We start from the raw sequence: 18,971 nt of genomic DNA, 5'->3' as shown, positions 1-18,971 counted from the left end.
GGGAATGTCTGAAAAGATATAAACAAAAGAATGTTTCTCATAGTCTGTCTTAGTGGCAGTGAATAATTTACAAACATCCCAAATATTTACTTATATTGAATTTATAAAATAGTTTTTTCCAAGCAGTGAAATTCTATACAACTATTAAAAAGAATGCTTTAAAAGAATACCTATGAATGGAAGAAAGAGCAGGTATGTTTTTAAATTAAAACAAAAGTAGGTTAAGAAAATATCTTTATAAGAAGATTCCATTTGTGTGTGTATGGAAAGAAAAATACAGAAGGAAAGAGACAATATGATAAAATGATTTCAATTATGTTTTTAACTTTCTGTTTTTCGATGTTTTCATAATGGATTCTTTCCCTATAATCATAACGAATAAAACTTTCAATTTAAAAAAGTAATTGAAGTTTTTTCATGAGAAAAAATAGAATTAGAAAAGAATATTAAAGTCACAAAAAATAGTCACCATATTCCAACAGGATAAAAATCAGATTGTAAAACAGAATTGGAGTAAAATTTAGTGTTTGTGTAAACAATAAATAAAATAAATAAAGGCGTATCTATATAGGTTCTTTTTTCTACATAGGTTATTAATTTGTAATAAGAAAAATACAAAACTCTTTTGTTTAAGTTAATGAGAGCTTGAGAGTGTGAAGATATTAATTCTTGCTTAGAAAATGTGAGAAGTCCCCATAGAAGGGATGGGATTTGAATAGGGTAGCTATAGAGAAACTGTGGTTTAACAGAATTTATAGTAATTAAATTTTACCTGTTTAAGTGGATAAGCATACATATGATGCTCAATTACGTTATTCTACTTTTTATTTATGTTTTTCTGGAGCATTATAACGTAAGTGATATACATGTACATAAATTTGAATTTTAATATATTTATTTCCAGCTTAGACAGTGAAATAGAATCAATGTGATATGCTAAATGCTACCTTTTATTAGACCTACTTTATAAATATTACTGCATCTTTATCAAAAATTGTATCATTGTATATGTAATCACAGTTAACATGTATTGTTCCTCAAATCTTTGGAACTTCTTATGTTTCATTGCCATATGTTTTTCAATTCTTTATTTATCCAATTTCAATGATACACAAAAAAGTTGTCATTCATTTATCTAAAAAAAAAAAAAATCCAAACATACAAGAAAACAAAACTCTTCCTAATTTCTAATGTTAACAGGTCATTTTTAAAATAGCATTTGTTTTGTAAGAATATTGGTAGTGATCTCTTCACAGACTTCACTTTTCCTGTCTTTCCTACAGGCTGGGGTTTCTAAGTCCCCATCCTCAGCCCTTTTTTATCCTTACTGTATATTCTGCTTGGGTAATCTCACTCCCTCCCTTAATCCCTAAATCTGTAACTCTAACCAAATCTACACTCTAATTGCCGGCTAGCTCAATCTACCAGATGAGCCAGGGGTATATTAGACTCCCTATTTCCAATGCTGACTTTTGGTTATCCCTCTCCCTTTAGCAGTTAATCACATATCTTCTTTAAGAAGACTTCCTTGGTGCTCCTAGCGACGGGCTGGAAGAAGTGCAACTCTTTGGCATTTCCATAGCTCTGCTTGATCTCATGGCACTTCCTTTGCTGTATTTTTTTTTCTTGTGAGACTGAGTATCTAACTCCTGCACTCAGCGATGGAGTCCTTGAGTATGAGTACTGTACATCATCTGTGCACTCTTATAAAATTGTGAACCACATCGTCCAATATCAGAGCAGTGCTGTGGCAAAAGAGAACAAACTGGTTGTAATTTCAAAATAATTCATATCCTTTGCTTCCCTTTCTTGAACACTATGAAGAGGTATAAGTAGACTGTTTTCATCACACAGGTGTATAGCAACTTTTTCAACTCAAACTTCCCCAGGTTGGGGTGGGGGGCGTTTCACCCTCCTCTAGACCATATCTTCTGCCCCTGTCCTTCAGAATCTGCTTTGACAGTCTCCTCTTTCCACCCTCCCCAATATCAAGTCTGAAAAGGGCAAAATGTTGCTTTTTAGGGAGGAGTGGGTGTATGGGACTTCCCAGAGTGACTGAGTAGACTGGAATGATCATTAATGTCCGTGGAAGGGACAAGTTTGTGAATATTCAGATATTAATGTTCCTTCTTTTTTTATCGTAAGTGAATTTACTCTTTGTAATTCTGTATCATTCTCTTTTTCTATACCCCTCTTCCAACACGTACATTATAAATGGGTTAGCTAACTAACATTAAATGGAAATAAGAAGGATGGCAGAAAGTATAAGTACGATGATAGCTTAGAGGTAGCAGTATACCAAAATAGAGGTGGAGGCAGATTTGTATAAGTTGATTGGTTATAAATATCTGTTCTTCCAGTATGAGCTATGCAGCCCAGATTGCACCAGTCTCTTTAAGCCATTGAGGCTTAAATTCCTCATTTTTATCCCTAAATTATCTCTATTCTAAAGGCCAAGTAATATAATGTTTGTGGAAGCTTTTTATAAAAGATAAAGTACTCTACAGGTGTGAGTGAGCATTGATTGGTACTGTCAATCAGAAAGAATAGATACAGCTCACTAAAGAATCAAATCTGTAGGAAGTAAATGGTCTCAAGATAGTTAAACACATCGCAAAACAAAACAAGCACACACTGTACATCCATCCGTCCATCCGTCTGTCCATCCATCCAACCATCTTCACATAAACACACGCACACGTGCACACACACACAATTGTTACTGAATTAGATACTGAATTGATTTTGCTCTTAATTTTTGTTTGCTACATGGTCAACCATCACTAGTCAAGTTTGAAAATAAAAACATTCAGATCAATTATAGTGTTAATTATGAAGAGGTTAGTATCAAGGTATCTGTCCTGGTTATTTATCTTTTTCATTGCCTAGAATTGTGTGTCTTTATTGTTGTTGTTCCTGTAGTGAAATGTCTGTTTTGTGTAAAGGATCTTTCAAGCAGATATTTGTTGTGAAAGTTCCCTCCTTTTTCACTTTAATGCATGTGGGCTGCCCATCAAATGAGCGTGGTTCAATAGTTCACGAGGCATTCTCTCTGCCCTTCGATCACAGAGGGATTCAGTTCTGGACAAAAACCCAAGATAATGAGGTTGGCAGCACAGAGCAACTTCCTTCTGTGAAATCCACTCACAAAATGAATGTAGTATGAAAATTAAAGAATATTAAGATAGCATTGATTCATTGATCTGGAAATTAATTTCAATCATATAATAAGAACACTTCATGATCTGAAATTTAAGCTGCAGCCTACATCATACAGTTACAAGAATTATTTAATATTGCCAACAACCACAGTAAAGTTGAGTTTTAACTGTTGAAATTATATTTATTTAAGTGCCACAGTGAGGATTTTTGCAAAATAATAAGATATTAGAAATTATTTGAAGATGAGATTTGTTCGCACAAATCAATATTAATTAATTAATATTCAAAATAGATCTCATGTTGATCCCACTCAAATCATTTAGACTTCCAAATAATTTGTAATAAAACCTGAGTGATTTAGATCACTACTAACCAAAACTCTCAAATGGTCTTTTTCTGTGTTCTTTATTTGAATGTCTAAAGAAAATGTGAATGACATAGTCTGAGGCTAAAAACGTGAGATTGATAAAAAATGTTGACTCAATAAGTAAAGAAAAATGCAATCATTCAAAAAAATAGTAAGCATCTACTATGGTATTTTTACTCAAATAATGCCCACCTTCTATGTTTGTTTGCCAACCATGCCATTCTCCTGAGGGGTATTTTCATAAGTACCACTATGCCAATTTTTTTTATGTGTTGCTGTAAAAAAAAAAGAAACATGAAAATACTTCACAACTCAGGGGGAGGTGCAGTTGGCAAACAAATGTAGAAGGTGCAGGTTATTTGCATAAAAATATGATCTATACATGGCATTGCCTTAAGCCTATGGGAGGAGCCCTGGTGGCATAATGGTTAAGAACTCAGCTGCTAACCAAAAGATTGGCGGTTTGAATCCACCAGCTGCTCTTTGGAAACCCTATGGGGCACTTCTTTTTTAAATGGGTTTTAAGCCTATGGGGAATATAGATATTTAAAATAAAGTATTTCTGCCTTCAAGTAATTTATAGTCTACCATAGAAATAAGTTATATATTACAGATACTGCTAAATAGTATATTAACATGCAGATACTTACACTTGAAGATAATTATATTAGTGTTAGGAACCACAGGTTAAGGGGAAATTAAGTGCCAATTGTTTTCCCGAAGACAGACTACTTCTTATTTGTATTAAAGGAACTAAGGTTTCTTGAAGGATGATGAATTTGATATAAATCAAACAGAGCAGATAGGTGGGCTGGGATTAATTACAGGTGAAGGAAACAATATGTATAGACACAGTGAGTTAGAAGTTAGAAGTTCTTTTTGTAATAATGATGGGAAGTAGAAGATAATGCTGAAAAGATAGAATAGAGATCAATTTTGGAGAACCTTGATTGTTGGCCACCAGCTGCTCCTTGGAAATCCTATGGGGCAGTTCTACTCTGTCCTATAGGGTCACTGTAAGTCAGAATTGACTCGATGGCAGCGGGTTTTTCATATGCGTGTGAAAGCTGGATAATGAATAAGGAAGACCGAAGAAGAATTGATTCATTTGAATTATGGTGCTGGTGAAAAATATTGAATATACCATGGACTGCCAGAAGAATGAACCAATCTGTCTTGGAAGAAGTACAGCCAGAATGCTCCTTAGACACAAGGATGGTGAAACTTCGTTTTATGTATTTTGGACATGTTATCAGGAAGGACTAGTCCCATGCTTAGTAGAGGGTCAATGAAAGAGAGGAAGACCCTCAGCGAGATGAATTTACAGTGGCTACAATGATGGGCTCAAGCATAACAACAATTGTAAGGATGGTGCAGAACTGGGCAGTGTTTTGTTCTGTTGTACATAGGGTTGCTATGAGTCGGAACTGAGTCAATGACACTTCGCAACAACGACAACAACTCTGTGTTTGGTAATTAACAAATTATTTTAAATTTAATATGCTTATACTGCTATTGTTGATTTGTCAATTTTAAACCTTATTTATTGACTTCCATTATGGTTGTTGAGGATTTAGGACAGGTACACTCATCCCAGGACTTATCTTCCTCCACCCTCTCAATTTGTTGAATCAAATTATTTTGTTTAAGTCAATATTCAGTGTTTATTTTTATGACTATGTAAATATTCTTCTCCATGTTACATTTGTTTAGCATAAGATACTTGTTTTCCCTGAAGTTTTTAAGACTTTCAATAATTATTTCAAATTTACAAAATCATTATAATATTTAGGAGAGTCATTGATGCTGTTATTATTATTTTTAGATCCTATTCCTCTAGTCTTCTAGTCTTCTGCTTCAGTCTAGGCTAATTGCTCTCTAAGTCTCCCTGTCTCTGCTTTCCTGTGTTGGGTTTCTTATTCCTGGATTGTACTTTTTCCACCTTTTTGTTTTAATCACTCTTTTTTTATTTTATTTATTATTATTGTTTTTTTTTTTTCAGAACCATGTCTTCTAAAATCATTTCTTAGCTTCTCAAGAAATATGGTTGATAGGAAGAACACATTTTGAATCCATACTTCTCTTGAAAGGGCTGACTTGCACCCTTTCCTTCTACATGATTGATGTTTTCATGAGGATGTATTTCTAGGTTGAAAACCACTTTCCCTCACAATTATGAAAGCACTGCTTTAATGCCAGCCTGTTCCCCAGTTCATTTGCAGGAAAATTCCGTTTAATTGTTCTTTTTGTTTTGTTTTCTTTTACAGAGGGACCTTTTAAGATTTCTGAAGCTCTTGATGATGTGTCTTGATGTGGGCTTAATCTCATTTTGAAGAGTGAGGTTTTCATGCTAAGAAATTTTCTGATATAATTTCCTCCCATAACTTCTCCCAGATTTCTCTATCAGTAGTCAACTATTGGACCTTCTGGATTGCTGTTGTTTTCCTACCCGATCTTATTTTCCAACTCTTTGTCTATTTGCTTATTCTTTGGGAGGTTTCCTTGGCTTTATCTTCTACACTTGCACTGATTTTTTAAATCTTTTATTTGGAAAAGTTACAGAGAAGTTGCAAAAAAAATACAGCAAATACCTCTGTACTTTTTACCCAGGTTATCTATAGTTAGAATTTGCCGTATTTGCTCCTTTTTTTCTGAATGTGTATACACACACAGACACAGACACACAGATGCATGCTGTATGTATGTATGTGTGTATGTGTCTTTCTACCTATCTATCTAACATCTATCTTTTTTTTTCTTTAGCCTTTTGATAGTGAGTTGTATATATCGTGGCTCCTCACCCCTGAATACTTCAGTGTGCATTTCCTAATAATTAAAATATTATCTTATGTAACTATGCAAATCAACTTCAGTAAATTTAACATTGATACAATACTTGATGTAATTCCCTGCTGGTATCCCAATGTTATCAGTTGAGATAACCATTATAGCATGTTTTCCTCCAGCACAGAATCTAGTCTGGAATCATGTACCGTATTTAGTTGTCATGTCTATTTAGTCCCCTTCAATCTGGAACAATTTCTCAGCTTTTCTTGTCTTTCATGACAGAGCCTTTTTTTTTTTTTAAAGAATACAGTCCCTCTTTTTAAATAGAGTGTTTGCATTTTGGTTTTATCTGATGTTCTATTGGTTTTTAAATTTTATTTACCATACTTTTAATTTCTAATAACTCTTTGTGTTTTTTTTCCATGTTGTTATGTGCCATCAAATCGATTTTGACTCATAGCAACCCTATAGGACAGAGTAGAACTGCCCCCATAGGATTTCCTAGGCTGAAATCTTTACGGAAGCAGATTGCCAGGTCTTTTCTCCCTCAGAGCAGCTGGTGGATTCAAACTGCCCACCTTTCAGTTAGTAGCTGAGCACTTTAACCATTGTGCCACCAGGGCTCCTTTGATTTTTCATAGTTTTATTTCGTTATAGTAACACATATTCTTTTCTCATTCCATTATTGATTACAGGCAGTTATTTTTTTCCTGTTCTTTAATTCTCTGCATTGTCTATATTGTATTTCAGTCCTTTTTAGCTGTTGTTGTAGGTCTTAGCTACTCATGACTGGTGATCTTCGGCTTTCCATTTTTGTTTTGGAGTAGGGTTTAGGGTAGGAGCTGGGGTGATGGAAATGGCTGCTGGTGTTCTGGTGTCAGTTCTTACCGACATTACTGTTGTCATCATTCTTCCACTAGCATCTCCACTTCAGTTCTCTTTGTCCCTGTAAACTGAATTTTTAAAAATTCTGTTGCTGTCATTTCTCTAAGGCTCGGGGAAGGAGATTAACACCTATGGTTAATGCATCAGTTTTGTTTTTTAATATTAAGGCTTTTCATTTTACTGTCTTACGCTCTGCCAAATAGTTTTTCCTGAGCAGTATGACGTTGGTATAATTAGTGAGTTCTCTCTTAACATACTCATTCATTTTATCTTAAGGACAAGAGAGAATGTTAACTTTTGAAAACATCCAGGTTATTTTAAGATTTTATTTACCTATGTGAAAAATACTCACTCTATTTTCCCAGGTAGTTTGCTAAAAGTAATTATATGTGTGAAGAAGTGTTATAAGCTTTTACTTAAATCACTGATTATTGTTGTTTTGAGAGCTTTTACTTAAATCACTGGTTATTGTTGTTTTGAGAGATTGTTACTATTTGTGTGAACTTAAGCACAAGATGATTTAAGGACACATTCCCTATTAATATTATAATATATAACATTACAAAAAGGGGATTTTTATTTTATTATGTATAACCGATTAAACAGGCAATAGAATATCTTCTGTGAGCAGATATTTACGTTATACAAATTCACAGTTATTTAAATATTTATAAAATGAGAGTTGAGAGCAGCACTTTTGAAAAGCAGTTAATAATGAACAGACATCAAGGGAGCTATCAGTATAACAGCAAAGTGCTTTGCAACTTCAATAACTTCAATGGTGCAGAAGCAGGCCATCAAATTTAATTAAAAGCAGTCAAAAGTAAACTGAGAAATTGAACTGTAAAAGGCTGTCCTTTGCCAGCAGCTGAAGGCAAAAAGAAAGCAAGGGAGAGCCTTGAACGTGGTAATGAATTGATAAGCCTTACTGCCTGCAACTTGTAATTCGCTCTGTCAGATTTTAGTATCAGTTAAACTAGATTAATAGAGCAATCACTGATTCTCCATCTTAAATCCTTCTTCGTCGTTGCCCTATTATAGGCGTTCATGATAGATGGAAGCCTGAGTGGGTCAAAATTTCTATTCATTTCTCTGCTCAATCACTTTTTGAATAATGCTGGCATCTACATTTGGTGGACACCAGCATTCTCCCTGAGATTTTAAAAGCAGAAATAAATTTAGTTATTGACAGGACGCAGCCCTCATTTCCGAAGCGGCTTGACTCCTTTTTATTCACCAGAGGAAGAAATCCCCAGAACGTGCGCGATTGGCAACTCTTTCTACCACTAGGGGCTACCATGGTGCAGTGAAAGATAAGGAGGCGTTAACACATTTATTGTTGCTTTAAACGCTGAGATTAATGTGGAGCTGCAGAAACAGTACCACAAGGACAAAAACAATTTGCCCTGACCATTTTATTTTTATAATAATGTTCTTTAATGAAGCTAAAGCCTCCCCGCTGTGACCTTATTATGTTTTTCAACATCAGTGAGAAATAGATTCCTCGGAATTGTAAGAGAGCTCATGAAAACAGTGGGCAGATTGAAGGAGAGGATCAATTACTTTTTTGCAGTAGTTTTGAACTTGAAATGGCTATCGCACAGCCCATGTAGACAAGACAAACTAGCTTATTGAAAGGCAGTGTACAAATTATACAAAACACAGAAAGCTGAGGTAAACAAACCGTTTTATTTCCTAATATCTTTCAACATGATTTCACAGTATCCCTTCAAAGAACAAGTGCTCAAGATGCCGTGTTAGAAGAAGCAGACAGATACTGAAAATAGAATTTTATATTTGTCGCCAATTTAAATGTAAAATTTTAAAACATATTTAAGAATCCTTCTGAAAATTGCTAACATCCCTGTTTATGAGTTAAATCGTACTCGTTGTAACCTGGAGAAAGCATCTTTGATTATGTTGGAAGCTCAGACATGTGGATGCAGATGGAGACAGAAAAGAGTGTGGACATTATACGTGTAACAGATTATTATTGCATTTATGAAATGCTCTCTAATTTGTGAAGTACTTTCAGATCCCTTATGTCATTTGATCCTGGCTGCAATCCCAATAAGACTTGAGTTCAAATAGGCATTGCTATCTTATAAATGCTGCAGTAAGGAAGACTGAGACTTAGGTTAAATGATTAGCACAAGGTCACAGGTCTTCCTTAATGGCAGCTGGCACCTGGACCTAAGTTACAGCCCAGCGCTCTTTCCCTTTAGTATTTGCAAGAACTCCCAGCTTTCAAAATGCAAATCATTTAACTGTAATATAGTCAGCGATACCAGAGTATATAATTTCCATTTCCATCTGCCACATTCAGGCAGGAACTTCTTCTCATTTATGCTGATATGGGAGTCACATGGATCAATGGGTCTTCAGAGAATGGAAGCTCATAAGTTTGCTTCATTTGAATGATTGTCCTGCAGCACACACAGGACTCCAGGGCCGGCGAAGGAGAGGAGACTGAGTTCTCTGAGAAGCTTCTTCAGAAAAGTGCACTTTCCCTGAAAGCCGTATTTTTTCCTCTGCAGGGACATTCCTGCCGGAAGGGAGATGGGAGTGGGGTGAAGCGCAGGTCTGTTAGTCACCCTAGTGAATGGAATCGACTGAGAGAGTGAGCTGGCTGGGGGTCTAGGTGATGGCGTGCTGAGACTAATCAGAGGGAAGAGAAAAAAAAAGAAAAAAAGAAATCAAGATTGGAATCACAAGAAAATGGAATAAGTGAAATTAGGGACGCTGGAGGAGTAAAAGAGTCCCTGGGTGGTGCAAACTGTTAACGTACTCAGCTGCTAACCGAAAGGTTGGAGATTGTTCTACCTAGAGGTACCTTGGAAGAAAGGCCTGGCGATCTAATTTTGAATAAATCAGCCAATGAAATCCCTATGGAGCACAGTTCTGCTCTGACACACATGGGGTCACCATGAGTTGTAGTTGATTCCACAGCAACTGGAGGAGTAAGAGAGAGATGCTAAAATATTGGTGTGAGGAGCAATGTACTAAGAAATCAGGAACAAAAAATAACTAACATCCAGAAGGTGAGAAACTTATCCATGTTTATATAAATTAAACATTATCATTGATTTGGATATTCTGGCCTTCTTTTAAGCTATTTTAAGTTATTCCACGTTCATCAATAAAAGACGGCCAGATAACATTCTACCTCTTCACAATCAAGGTTAGGATCAATAATGATAATAATAGCAATAATGATATTTATTGGGTCGTGACTATGTGCAAGACACTTTTCTAATATGTATTAACTTATTATATTGCATTTTGTATATACATATAAACTATTATGATTCATATTCTAAAGATGTGAGGTACAGCAAGTTTAAGTAGCTTGCCTAAAACTCAAAACTACTAAGTAGCCGAGTTAGGGACATTTAGCTGCACCACCTAAAGGGCAGTCCCTAAAAATAAAATAACAATGAATCTACTTGCTCATTCACCTAAGATGTAGTTTAACATTTTGGCAACCCAAGAATGTATGTGAATTTGCAAACCAAAATGGTGTTACTCGAATATTCGCAAATTATTGTGGGTTAGCACAAAGCCCATTTTGCTTTATGAGGTAATGGGAAGAAAACAAATTTTGCATTTTTATAGTGTGATTATTTTAAATCCTTATGAAATGGAAAAATCCATCTAATAAAATCCTATGTCCTTGTATAAGAACAAGGATTGTCATATAGTATGGAATAGTACAAAAGCATATGGTTACACTACATCTTTAACATGGAGTTCAGTCTGTTATGACACTACCTACTAGAATATGTTTTTCAGTTTAATGGAAATTGTCATAGGACTATCCTCTTACTGAATATTTCATATATACGTATATATTTGTCTATATATGTATATGTATGTATATATGTGTGTATATATATATATGTATATATATAATTTTCCAGTAACAGGAGATATATGTATGTGTGTACATGTATATATGTATATACATATATATGTTATCCCTATCCTAACCATGTACATATGTATATATATGGCTGAACACCTTTGTAAATTTCCTCTTATTTGCCCAGGATACACCCCTAGAAGTAGAGCAGAATTCCTGGGTTGAAGCCTGTGTACCTCTCATCCTGTCAAATCACCTTCCAGATGACCATGCCAGGTTATACTCCCACTAAAAGTTGATATAAGCCTTCTCTCCCCACACCCTTGCCAGCTTGGGACATAAGCTGTATTAATTTATTACTATTTTTAATATTCTATTGTGATTTTGGAGAAAATTTACGTAGAAAATTATGTTGTCATTTAACAATTTCTGTACATATTGTTCACTGATATTGGTTACACTTTTCACAGTGTGTCAGTATTCTCATTATTTCCATTCTGTTTATTCTCTTTCCATTAATCTAGCTTCCTTGTCTCCCCTTACCTTCTCATTTTTGGTCTGGAGTAAATGTTGACCATTAGGTCTCATTTAGTTGATTGTTAGAGGAGCACAGTACTCATGGGTGATATTATTTATTCTATGAGCCACTCTGTCTTTTCAATGATAGGAGACCTCCAGAAGTGGTTTGAGTTCCAAGTTTAAAGGGTATCCCAGGGTGATAGGGATTCCTCTAGTCTCTACCAGTGTAGTAAGTCTGACCTTTTTTTAGGAATTTGAGTTTTGTTCTACATTTTTCTCCCCATTCTATCCCAGACCATCTATTGTGACCTCGGCTGGAATGGTCAGTAGTTGTAGCCGAGCACCATCTAGTTCTTCTGGGCCCAAGGTGCGGTCATTGTTTGACTATTAGTCCTGTAGACTGATTTCTTCTTTGAGTCTTTGGTTTTCTTCTTTCTCTTTAGTTCTAGATGCCTAGAGACCAATAGTTGTATCTAAAATGGCCGCTAGCAAGTTTTTAAGACCTTAGACACTGCTCAGCAAACTAGGATGTATAACATTATCTTTATGAGCTATGTTGGGCCAACTGATGGAGTTGCCCCCCTACCCCCCAAGACTATGGTCCTAAGTCCTCAAACCCAGTAGGCCAATCTCACGAGGTATTTGGTTACGTCTAGGAATAACTGTGCCCCCTATGTGTTTTGTTTTATGTATGAATATATATGCAGCACACACAAACATGTATATACACTTGTTTACAGAAACACACATGCACAGCTGTATATTCGTATGTGCTCACCTGTACATACATAAGCAAGTACACATATATCTACCTATGAAGGAGCCCTGATGGTGCCATGATTAAAGCACTTGGCTGCTAACCAAAAGTTCGGTGGTTTGAACCCCCAAGCTGCTCCACGGTAGTCTGCTTCCATAAAGATTTACAGCCTTGGAAACCCTATGGGGAAGTTCTACTCTGTCTAGTAGGGTCACTATGAGTTGGAATCAATTCGACAGCAGTGGATTTGGTTTGGGTTTCTCTACCGATGTAACCATACACATGTTTTTTGGTTATTATTACTGTTATTGTAAAATTGTATATGTTGTGGCTTTTACAAAAATTGTCATTCTTGTGTACTTCTTAATGTCGTCTTTTATCTTGGTCAACTTGTGCTGACTTCCCCCCTTATTCAGTACTGCCTTACCCATCACCAAAAGTAACAAGTGTCTACAATCTAGAAAATGATTCCCCCTCCTTCTCGCTTTCATCCCTGGTAACCACCAAAGAATGTTGCTTTCTGGATGTGTAACTATTCTTGTCTTCTTATAATAGTGAGATCATACAATATTTGTCCTTTCGTAATTGGCTTGTTTCACTCAGCATAATGACCTACAGATTCATCCACATTACAGTATATATTTTGAGATCTCATCATTATTCTTTATGGCTGCATAGTATTCCATTGTGTGTATATACCATAGTTTGTTTATCCATTCATTTGTTGATGAGAAGTTAGGTTGTTTCCATCTTTTTGCTATTGTGAATAATGCTGCAGTGAACATAGGTGTGCATATATCTGTTCGTTTGAGTAATTTTAGTTCTCTAGGGTATATACCTAGAAGTGGGATTCCTGGATCACTGGATATTTCTATTTCTAGCTTTTTGAGGAAGTGCCATACCATTTTCCATTGTGGTTGAACCAATTTACAATCCTACCAGCTGTGGATCAGGGTTTCAGTCTCCGCACAACCTCACCAGCGTATGTTGTTTTGTGGGTTTTTTTGTTTGTTTGTTTGTTTTTTGTTTTTTTGGTCAGTGCCATTTTTGCAGGGGTTAAGCTTTATGCCAGTTATATGCAGTTCTAATTTATTAAAAACAAACAAAATTTAATCTGTTTTTCCTCTAAAATGCCAAGAGCTTTCAAAGGATTCCTGGAAACAGCATTTCAGAATGAGACTTGCCATCTTTTAGTGATCAGTTTTTACCAGCCCTGCAATAAATCCCAACACTTCAGAATAAATCATTTTTATGTCTACCAGTCAGTAGTTCACACTAACAAAACTGATCCCCTCCTTTGGTTTATTCAATAAATGTCCACCGTCCTAATTTAAAGTTAACAAAGTTATTAGATTCAATTAAAAGACATCAATCAATATCTATAATTTATCATGTCATACTTTTTTTCTATTAATTTTTACTTAAATGATGTTTTAAATGCCAGAATATAGAAGAGAATATTCAAAATATTAAGGACTGACAATAGATTTTAAAATAAATTGGACTGTTCTAGTACTATTCCGAATCTGCAAAACAGTGAGAGCGAAGAAGAGAATTCATGAACTGGTTAGGATTACTGAATCAAACTGGATCAACCTTGGCCTTCCAATGAACAAATATTTCCGAGAGAGGGGAACTTCAAACTGAATAGCTTCTGATATTTGCATAGTTCTGGCAATCCAAATGTTGTTGTTCTCCATTACTGCCATGGTCCATTCCCTTCCATCTGATTTGTAACATTAGTCAAATATTGCTTTTCTTACCAGGACTGGATTATTGATATGCTGGTCATGCATAACTCACAATTATTGTGAACTCGCTTCCCTCACAGGCACACAGACATACAGACTGCAGACTGAGAACAGATTGCGCCAAGAACCAGGCTGTCCCAGAAATATGGAGTAGTTGATTATCTCCCCAAATTATTTGCAAACTTTCTATTGTGAAGTAATATATTAGTGAACTAATGATGTAAGAAATTGTGTTTCATTGACTCCTGTAGTTCTCTACATTTTACATTTAGATGAAGCTTGAGCTGTACTTGGAATAATGACATATAAAGATTTGGGGCATTATAATAAGCTACCCTATAGACCTCCTTGCCACATTTTACTGTAAAGATGTACTTGAATATTTTCACATAGCACAAGGTGTACTTTTTATGAAGGTGAATAGGATACATTTCTTTCAGCTCTCAGTAACAGATAGCACTCTGTTACCTTTGAGAAACTGGTGTTTTATGTTATGGGCACCATGCATCCTATAACTGATGTTTTAATTTTATTTATTTGTTATTATGCTTTAGGTGAAAGTTTACAGAGCCAATTAGTTTCTCATTAAACAATACACAAATTGTTCTGTGGCATTGGTTGCCAATCCTGTGACACGTCAACACTCTCCTCTTCTCGACCTTGGGTTCCCCATTTCCATTCATCCAGCTTTCCTGTTACTCCTGCCTTCTTGTCCTTGCCCCTGGGCTGGTGTGCCCATTTAGTTTTATATATGTGGTTGAACTGCGTGTGTTATTATTTGTTTTATACGCCTGTCTAATCTTTGGCTGACGGGTGAGCCTTAGGAGTGATTTCATTACTGAGTTAAAAGGGTGGTAGGCGGCCATACTCTCAGGGTTTCTCCAGTCTCTGTCAGACAAGTAAGTCTGGTCTTTTTTTTGTGAGTTTGCATTTTGTTCTACATTTTTCTCCAGTTCTGTCCTGGACCTTCTACTGTGATCCCTGTCAGAGTAGTTGGTGGTGGTAGCCGGGCACCATCTCTTTGTGCCAATGTTATACATTTTGACTTGATGACCAATATGCTTAAAATCAAATTTACAACAGTCTGGAAAAGTATACAAGAGCTTATGATATAGGCTGGAGTATTAATTTCAGCTCAGATTTTATTTTTTTCTCCTACTCTTTTGATATATTGCTTTATTTATTCATTTCTCTTGTGCACTCAATTCCTTGTAAGCAGCCTCAATTTGCTTTGAAAATTAGTGACATATGAGTCATTTTGCAGAAATAAATTGTCTTATTTGATTGTTGACCATATGCCACTAACATTTTTATACTCAATGGTTTGCCACCTAGAAGAATGTGGAGGGAAGGTGAAGATACATGAATTATTTGAAATAATTTAAAATCAACAACTGTATACATAGAGGATTGCACTGAAATAAAAGCAACTGTAAAATCTGATCTGCCATTTGAGGCAAATATAAGGTTCCAAAAAGGAGGGGTGGGATAGAAGAGGGAATCTTGGGAGTTATTTAAAAGTAGAAAGGAAGACGAACAATTGAAATAAAGATTCCTCCAGGGAATTCTAGTGCCCAGGCTTGGAGAAGAAGATGCAGTTGATGTAAGAATGTCATGTAACTAATTGTTCTAGATCTTGTTTCCTGACTGCGGCGCTCTTGGTTGCCAAAACCCTACCTAAAAGTCACCAGGTGTTATATATTTGTACAAGGCATGGAGACAAAGACAAATGCGACCCAAAGCAAGATGAGCAACAGAGTTAAAGCTGTAATTAGTGGGCTATGCTCTTAGCCATCATTCTCTAACTTTACAGGAATCCTGGCCTAAAGCAGATTAAAAAAAAATAACATGGAGAGTTGGTGGAGTAGTTAAATGTAATCTATAGTCATACTGTGCAAATTGACTTATAGTAAGTGGGGAGTTTTAAAAGAGAGGGGTAGGTACCGATGAATTGTTGGAATATTTTGACTGAAAAAAGAAAAGACATTTAGAGACTTCCATGCAGATCTGGAGTGCTATCTCCATGGTTTCTTTTAGCTCTTTGGATCATAATTTCACAATTGAAATAAGCTGGAGCAGTAGGAAGCTGAGACAGAGGCAGGAGAGAGAACATGTTCTCACTCACCAGAGAAGGTGACGATGGAGTGAGCGATATAAAAAGGGCAGGAGTTAATTAGGAGTCCTGAGGAAGCTAATTTACTTGTTCTTAATGCTGAACAGCTTTTGTAGAGTGGGCTTCTGTGGAGAGAGCAGGTGCATGTAATGTTCAGTCACAAGTTCCTGGATTTTACAAAGCAGAGAATCAATACAGGGGAGAGGAATTAAGATGATAGCAGAACAGGAAAAACTAAGGTTAGGTAGTGAATGAAGTGTCAAAGTAGAAAATCGAGTACTTGACTTTATGCTTTCTCCATTGTTTATCAGGTAGCTTGGGAGTAGGAATTAGAAAAAAGAATAAAGCCTGTGCTATATAAAAACAACATTTTTATAGATGGAACACAAAATAGGTTTTTCTACGCCCTCTCCAAAGTCAGAACCTTGGAATCCTAACCTTTTTGACCTAAGTAGCCAGAACCATGGCACCATCTGGTGGTACATACTGTAATTCCAGGCACAAAGCCTACAAATAAATAGTCTCTGTAATGGGACATGATTTATAATGCAAATGTTGCAGGGTGGAAATTCCAGGTTCTACTGGCATGGCTTGTCTCAGCCAATAAAGGAGAGATCACGGTGGGAGACAGAAAGGTGCTTTGATTTCATTGCGCAAGGAAAGGAGCATTTGGGGCTGCTGTTGCAAAGACTGCTCAACGAGGGTGAGAGGGAAGATTACTTTTATGGGGTTTACAAGCAGGAAGTTCACACAAGTTACATCAGCAACATTCTTAATCATACTACACATGCACAGTGGGGTTTACATATAACTTCATGCATCACATGTTGAGAAAATGGTGGTTAAATTCCACTCAGAGGCAGGAAAGTTACTATGTATGAGGCACTTAATGAGCCCAAAGATTGTCCAGAATGTCAACATGGCAGTTAAATTGGTTTCCACCGATTTCCTCTAGTTTTGGGCAGCAGTTAAGGAAAGGGGAACCAGGATGTTAATGTAAAGCTACCGGGTGTCCCAAGCAAGCTACTTGAGGCAGCGGAATTTTCCACAGCCTGGGGACCTCAGTCTTACAAACATACAAAATTATCGAAAATTGCAGAGGGTCTAAGATTTGTTGGGGATGGAGTTGGAAAAAGGAATGGCATACTTTGCAAGTATTCCAGTTGTCGCTGAAGGTAACCTTGACCTATAGACATTCATTCCAGCTTTAGACAGAAACGTGTTGCTATGGACATTTTTTTTTTAAGTCAAAATATTTTCTAAGTGTAAGGAATATAGGATAAAACATGAGTCCTATTTAGCAAAGCCAGGTTGTGTATTATATTAGGAGTGCTGTGGGAGCACAAATAAATGACTTCTTTGGTGTAATCTGTAATTTTCAATTATGATATATGAAACACACATTTGAGAGTCAGGTAAAATTAACTATATGGTCGCTATGAGTCGGAATTGACTTGATGGCAATGGGTTTGGAGTTTTTGTTTTTTTAATCTAAGAACTTATCCCTAGATAGAAATATCTACACCTTGCGCTATACATTGTGAACTGGAGAACTGGCCAAAGGTTGAGAAATGGCTTACTCAAATTTAAAGATGTTCCAGAGCATGTCAGGCAGAAAAAGAAGAGTGAGGAAATCCAGAAAACTAGAAAGAACGGGATTAAACATGGAGGTAAGCCTGATCAGAGAGAAAAATAAAACAATAGACCAGTGGATTTGAACATGAGAAGATTGCTATGGCATTGAAAATGAGGATTCACACGCATGAGAAAGGTACTCAATAGCCAGAGCCTATCAAAGGAGAGACTGTGATATTCTACACTCTAGAGGAGAAGGACTTCTCAGCATTGAGGTCCAAGACATGGCCACGGTTTGAGTTGTTGAGAGAGAAAAAAAGAGTACACATATGTATTTAGTTTCAAGCATTGTTCTAGGCACTTCCAGGTATCGTATCTCATTAAATCTTCACAGCATCCCCTGATATGTGTAGTAATATCCCTATTTTGCAGGTGAGAATACTCAGAGGAGTGGAAACACTTGTCTAAGGTTACATCAATATTAAGTGATGGAACACTGATCCAAAGACCCTGTCATTTCCACCAAAGCTCATAATGAAATTAGAGTTTTGAAAAATTCTTAGAATGGATTCTAAAGTAAATGCCAAAGTATACCTAGTAGCACTAGCACATTGTGAGTGCTCTATTAAAATGAATGAATGAATGTTAAGACAAATACAACTGCTCTTAAGTTAATAGGGTAGGTTGAAATTAGAAATTCGAGTGTATACAGTGAAAAAGATAAGCAATATTTGAAAATATGTCCTGAACTTAGGAAGAAAGCTGCTGCTTTTGCCCTATATAACTTGTTCCTCAGTACATGTGAGTCTATGGTAAAGTAACATAAATAAAATATTCTAACGTTGAATTCTAAGCCTCAATTTTATAAGACAACACATTTTATAAAAAAGAAATTGGAATAGTAGTTAATGGTCTAGAGTTTTTTTCTTTAAATTCTGTGCCACAGAACACAGTTCTGGGGAATGTTAAGTGTTTTGTGGTAAAATGGCTAAACAATTAGTAAAATGATTTGGGGAATGTTTCCGTACCATCTACCCATTTGTAAGGCTCTGCATGGTTCTTTGGTGGTAAATGTTGTTTAACTCATCATTGTCCAGCCTACTTGAATTTAAAGTTCTTCTTTTTATCCCTGCAATGCATATAACATTTGCTTATCAGTATTCTCACAGACTTTACTTTGGGAATGCTGAATA

The sequence above is a fragment of the Trichechus manatus genome, unplaced genomic scaffold (assembly GCF_000243295.1).
Source record: "Trichechus manatus latirostris isolate Lorelei unplaced genomic scaffold, TriManLat1.0 scaffold00025, whole genome shotgun sequence".
Taxonomy (NCBI): Eukaryota; Metazoa; Chordata; class Mammalia; order Sirenia; family Trichechidae; genus Trichechus; species Trichechus manatus.
The sequence above is the reverse complement of the archived record's forward strand: the minus strand, read 5'-3'. Positions refer to the sequence as shown.